Here is a 7,133-nt window from a genome sequence, read left to right as displayed (position 1 = left end):
TTTGATTGAGAGCACCATCACACCTGTCCTTGGTATAAAGCATCGATGTGTGACATAACACATGCCACAAATCTCCCGCCCTCGCCCTGTCTGCTGTCAAACAGCGGTGATAGAAGGGGGGGGGGGGGACCAACTCTGCTTGTGTGTGTGATTGTCTGGATTAATGTGCGTCCAATCCTCACAAACAGTTGTGAATACCAGCAATTCTCAATTATACCCTTGAATTCCTCCCTTATTACCGGAGATGAAATCACAGCTGTACATGCAGATCATTTAAAGCGATGCAGTATGACACTTCTCTTCCAGTAAATGCAGCGGTAACTGTTGGAGGAGTATTGAATGCATACAGTATACCTCAGAATTTCCCCAGTGTCATCTCGCCCTATATACTGGAAGCATTGGCACAAAACACAGACGAAAGGATTCATTTGAGTGGAATCCCCCTTTTAAAATTAGAAACAGAAACCCAGACTCATCTTGCACCCTCTGCTTGTCAGGAGTGTGTCTGAAGCACACCCTCATGGTATGTTGATTGGGTGTAATCTAAAACCTGAGAGCTTTATTAGGGTCTGTTGGTTGCGCAGCCCAGACGAGGAGTGTTTCAAGTGATGGTGCACCCATCTCTCTTGTCTAGAGGAGAAACAAAGAAGCCTTTCTGCGTCCTGGGCAGTTTACCCACTTTGGTAACAATAGAACCACGCTCCTCAGTAGTGTGTGTGTTTCTGTGTGTACGAAGCCTAATTCTTAGCATCGGATAGTTGGTTGAAATGCTAAGGGGAGTCTGGGTAAGGAAACACAGAAAAACGGGTAAATACACTGATGAATATGCAGCCATATGCTTGGTTTGTTATGAAGAACCTCCGCGATCCTGTTGGTTTTGTTGGTGCATTAATGCTGGACTGAAGGTTAAAGAGCAGTCGCTGGTTTTCTAACAGCAGGGGTCTATTTGACAGCAAACAGCTGTGAAGGTTGTGTTTGTTTCTGAGATCAAAGTGCCTGGGAGAACTTTTTTTATGCCAAAAGACGGGAGAAGAAATATGCAACCGTTTATCTTTGATTTCTATCCGGCCCCATCGTAGTGATGTGCATCGCAGGGATGGCAGATCTTATCAGCAAATGTTTACTTTCATGGAGATTTGAAAATCAATTTCTGTTCACACGTGTGCCTGCAGCTCTGTGAGGCTTTAATAGCAGTGGGCTAAATGACGTGGTGTAGTCTTTACCATGCTCACAATCACAAGCATGTCATCATTTCCTGAGCGGCGCTGAATGAACAATTGCATGACAATCCGTCAGTTTTCCAGATGTTTCAACAAAAAGCACGACCTCATGCCGATGTCTTGGGATCAGTAATGCTGTTAGGATCATCATCCTCCGGGTCAAATGAATGCGTCAATCATTGGACAAATCCAGATGTCTCGGAGCGCCTTATTATTAACCAAATTAAATAGTCAGCACAAATAATACATGTTTTTATTGAAATTGCAGTTCTGTAAAATTGAATAAAGGCAATAAAAATATAAACATCTGCTGCACTGTTCATAGTCACACCATTGTCTGAGTCCCCTCTGGAGACGTTTGGACAGAGATTAACAGGACGGACTTTGTGGACGACTCGAGCAGGAGCGAGACCGCAGATGGAGATGACTATCAATTATTCAAAACCCGCGGAGATGCTGACGGAAGAGAGGAGTGAAAATAAAAATAAACTAATTTCAGTACAAACACCACAATGTTCCATTTGAGACCGCCTCTAAGAGTCCTGTCTTGTTAAACTGAATTAACGCCGGGTAAACGGCTAATTTAGTGCTAATAGGCCTCTGTCTGTTTTTATAGGCAGTCGCATGCAACCACTAGAACTTTGCAAGGGAGTGGTTTCTTGCCTTTGCAAGAAATGCAATTTTCTCTAAGAAGGTTATAGTTAGATGGGTGTGAGGGCAGCGGGGGTGAGAGGGGTGATTTGGTGCTGCAGCTCAGGGTGGAGTCATGGTCCAAACATAACTGCTTCAGCAACTGACTCAAAACAAACTGTAATCTGTGACACGTAGGCCCAAACATAACATTTTGTGAATAAACAGAGAGGTGGAGCTCAGAGGAGTCAGTGTGTAACATGAGTTCAGCGACACAGCGACATGAAACGCTTTGTCTCACACACAACACTGAGAAACGGCGTATTACTTGGCCTGTTTTCGCTGTCCAGCAGCAACTAAGCAAATAGTGACACAAGGTCTTTTTCTCAACCCTGCAATCACAGGGCAGACATTTTTAGCTGCCAGGGCAAACACAGGCAAGCTGTTTGTGTCCAATATTCGCTCTTTTTTGACCTTTGTTTTGTCCTCTGCCAAGCCCGGAGGCGCCGATGGCCTGTCTTTACTTTGTAATTGTTTCACACATTTTTCACATGCGAGAATAAAAATGTGAATTTGAGCAGCTTTAATCTAAAAAGTGGATTGTCCTTCTGGGAAATCTCATACAATATGCTGATGACATATCAGACCAGTTGGTCCTCCTCCCCAGACAGCTCAGGATGCTGCTGGGGGATTACAGTAAAACAGTCAGTCAACAGCCTGTGTTTATAATGAACAGCTTACCGCGACATGTTTTTTAATTGAAGAACACAAATAGAATTAACAACGTTTTGTTAGTCTTTTTTTTTTAAACTTTGATTACAGTGGTGGTGAGAGAGACAGAGAGGATGACTAAATCCAACAAACATATACTCTATCAGGTGAAACATCATTCTGAATTTGTCTCTCACGCAGAGACCTGTCAAATCCCAAATCCCCATTTTTATTAAAGCCAGGTCACTTCTGTTTGCATTCGTTACAACCTTCTCTACCTCTCACTCCACCTCTGCTGCTCAGATGTTAAGTTATTCCTCTGCTTCTTCCATTAATAATGATGCATGTAATAAAAGTTGTTTATTTGCTGTAATGGAGGTGATGCGCGGTCTAGTGGAAGCTCTCCTCCGCCTCCCTGCAGCTCCAAAGCCACAGGGAGACCAGAGCAGCTCGCTGGACTGGCCGGCTCAGTCCGGTTTCAGGCGTAGACCCTGTTTGTTTTGTATGTGAAAACAACTGTAAACACCCTGCTAGTACAACCTTTAGCACCAGGCTGACTGATGGAAATGAAAATTAGGCCAGTCAGTCAGGGAAAGTCCAGATTACGAGGCTGGTCCAGCCAAAACTTATGACGAATTCTGCTTGGACAGCTTGGGATTCATGTTTTTCTTTTCAGATCATGAATTATGCTGCGCCATAACAGCCTCCATAGCGACGACCTCCGACCCCTTTGAACAGCTCAGCATCCTGGTAAAGATTCATGTGATGAGTGAAATACTTGGATCCTCTGCCTTGAATTTACAGCTAAGGGAGGGAGGGGGCTGAAGGCATTAGAAGATTATCTGATGTTCCCGAGGAATGAAGGAAAAACATTTCACTTTTTCATGCTAGAGAGAGAAATACAGATTATTCACATTGGAACACCCACTCTTACCTTCACTACAAATGTGATTTACAGTCAGTCGTAACAGCCAGCTTCAGGTAATCAGAGAACCAGGGAACTCAGAAATGCATTATCATAAATGGAGGAGCGCTCTGTACCTGAAAACACAGGAAAGTGCCATTAAAGAGCGCGTGAACTCTGTCACATATCTGAATAACTAGCAATAGTGAAGCTTGGAGCGTAATCGAGCCTCATTTCTCTTCTTTATGAAACGTGTCACGCCGCTGCAACTGCTGCTCGTCAAAGTAATTGTTATGAGGAGGGAAAAAAAAAAGTGTAGTAATACACTCCTGTGAGTGGAGAAACATACAGAGCCCGTCTCCAGCTCTCTGGATTATTAGCTGTCTCAGTCTATCGCAAGAGGTGGACGTATGTATTTTTCATGATGTTTTGCAGGTGAAAAGTGCATCGCAAAGCAATAAGTCAAAACAGGAAAACATCGGTGTCTGAGTGTGGATTCGTGTGTGTGGTTATAATGGCGCTCAGTCCCTCGCTCTGCTTCAGTTCGTCATCTGTTCCTCTCTTTCTTTCTCGCTCCTTTTCTGCAGCAGGGCCCCATTTCCCATAAGCCTGTTATGGCCACATGATGATAGGCCTCAGAGGGGCTCCCTGAAGGCATCATAACATAAAAATGGCACTCTCCAGGAACGATCGCAGAATAATATGTGCCTCCTTCCCCACTCATAGAAGGTGAAAAGCATCTTATGACGCTTCAGAAGAGATACTGAAAATGATTTGTGTTAACCAAACTGTAGTTTTTGTTCATTTTTACGCCTATACTTTTCTCATACACTTCAAAGTGGTGTGCTCGCATATTGAGATATTGGGCTCCCTGGTGATAAAAGTCCACGCAGTTTCAAAAGAAAATAACCTGCAAACTGAATTGATAAAATGTTGAGACGTAACACGCCAGTTTCTGGATGTCCTGTTGTCGTGCTCTGCGTCATGTTTATTTGTGGTTACAGTGTGTAAAACAGGATGTCTACCAAGTACAATAGGTGTAATACAGAAACTAGTCACTGTGTGATAACGGTGTTAATATCCTTGCGAAAATTAATAGTTTTATGATTCTGAGGGACACTGTTTTTGTTGCTTTCAGTATTGCAGCAAAAAAAATGACAAAGAATTATGATGCTCAGCCGGTGATAACCGTCAGTATGGACAAGAAAGGGTCGTTGGCCTTTGCTGTTACGTGACTCGTCCATTTCTCATTGCAAAGTAGAACCTTTTGCATGGAGGCCTTGCTGCAAAGTCTCACTTTAGAGGACACACAAAAGACCTTTTCACCAAATATTAAATGTTACAGCTGCCTTTTCCAGAATGAATATGAGCCTTAAAGAAGAGCCTTCCTTTCTATATTATGAATCCCCCCCTTTTTTTTTTTTTTCTTACCCATGGATGTCTGGGTAAACGTGACTGGACGGCTTCACTTTGTCTTTCGGGTCTCGACACGTCAGGAGTGTGTGTGCACTTTTGTGAAGCAGGTAATTGTGTTGTTTGTGCTGAAAGTCCTGCCTTTGACGTCTGACTTCAGTGTGGTCCATAGTTTGGGTGACAGGTACATTAGTGCCCCCATACTGGCTCCAGGGTGGGAAAATAAACAAGGAACAGTTCAATCATTCGGCCCGTTGTGTGGCGCGTTGGAGAAATGGCGTTTTTCAAGTTGTCTTACCTTTGAAGATTAGGCCCATAAATCGTACAAGTCTCCGCTGTTTTCTTAGAAAAACTAGAAAACATCAGATAAAGTCGAGTCTAAGCTGCTATAGAGAAACATAGCTTGTCCAAAACAAGTAAATACAGACAAAAGGCACAAAAGTCGCACTTTATATGAAAATATCCACAGAACTTTTTACATCCTGCACTGAATTTTTTTTTTTTTTTTTTTTTAACAAGCACATAGTTTTGAATATGTCGGCTAACTAGCCTAGACAGAGAAGGTTAGATGGAAATCCTTCTTTCAGGGGTTTCATTGTGAAGAGGACAAATGGCCAGACAGTTATGGCAGCTAGTTATCCTCAGCAATTGTAAGTGATGAAACAGTAATGTGCAAAGGGGCGGAGGAACGTACGCCACGGTCAACAACACGGGTCCCCCAGCTGGTTAAACGCTTAAGTGATGACCTCAGCTGTTCATCAGTTGGACTACCAGCTTTCCCAACAAACAAAGATTTGCTCTTCCCAGAAAACAAAAGAACAAAGAAAAATAAAACAAATATTTTTCAGTTCAACAAAAATCTACCAAAGGACCAGAAATCAATAGACGACTGTATTTTCGCTCTTCTTTGTACCACATTTCAAAGCTTCCTGCTCTCAGAAAGATTAGAAAAGCACCAAACCAAGGCAGCAAAATCAATATATTTTTAAAAGCACTTTAAAGCAGCCAAAGTTAAAAAACATCTTTCTGGCCGACGTATTCATGCCAACTCAGATATGCACACAAACTTAACAGCTCACTTGATAAATACGTCATTCAAAATGGCTCCAGCCTAAAAATATGACTCAGTGAATCATTTATGGGTTAACAATCAAAGTTGTTCTCCAGGCAAGAAGCAGCACGGTGGGACAGAAAACCTCAGACAACTGCTCTGATGAGCAGCTGACAGGGAAGAGCGACCAGACTGAGAAAAGGCCCTTTTAAAAAATACTTCAGTCTGATGGTTTGCAGCAGGTTTTTTTATTTTTTTTATTTATTTTTTTTTTTAGGTACTGCTTTTCTGGCATATTTGAGGTCACACTTACACAAATTATAGCCTTCACAAATAACACATCCCATCAGTGTCATGAAGCAGATTATCTAATGGAAAGTCTGCTAATATGGTGCTTTTTTTTTTGTCTTTTGCTTAAAGAAAAGGGAAATTTTATCCTTTTGAGCTGCAAAGGTGTGATCATTTTTGCAAAAATCTGTGTCAAGGAGTACTGTGGGCATTTGTGAATGAGATGTCGTTGACTGAACTTGGTGTAAAAGGCAGATGGAGTGCGAGAGGGGAGAAAAGGGCAAGGACGGCACGCTCAAACAGGCAGCAGCGGAGAGGTGAGCGTGAACCATGGCGGTGGGCTAATGTTTTCTTTCAACCCATTAATCTCTCACTGGCCATGCCGCAAAAACAGGACCTGGATGAGAAGGGGGCTGTAATCACACAGACTGAGCTTGCCAATGGCTGACTGACCGTCTCTGGCCTCTTGTCCGCTCCATGAAATCCAGAGTAAAATTCACGCATGCCGTCCTCGGCCCCAGCAAGCTCATGACTGCGTGGATCTAAAGAGAGAGCGCTGATGTGACGTGGTGTGTTAGAAAATAAACATTTATCACAGCTGTTGGAAAATCTTCATAATAGGCCACATTATAAAAGCAGTTACAAAGGGACGTGGCTGGATTGTAGAAAATTGAATTTAAAGGTGCCCTGTTTAGTATTCTTTATATCTACATTCAATGTTGCTCAGAAACATATTCGTCTTATCTCTATCAGATCTTTTCTTCTACTGGTGTTATCATGCTAACCAGCTAGCCTCGGCAGTCCTCATCTTTTTCTCATGGTGACTAAGTGCAGCCTCCATTGTGCTTGTGATCGCTCGGGCTTTGATAAAATATCAATCGCGACCACCCACTCTGGGCTAGAAGCCACGTTGGGC

Source organism: Echeneis naucrates, chromosome 11 (assembly GCF_900963305.1).
Source record: "Echeneis naucrates chromosome 11, fEcheNa1.1, whole genome shotgun sequence".
Lineage (NCBI taxonomy): Eukaryota > Metazoa > Chordata > Actinopteri > Carangiformes > Echeneidae > Echeneis > Echeneis naucrates.
The sequence above is the reverse complement of the archived record's forward strand: the minus strand, read 5'-3'. Positions refer to the sequence as shown.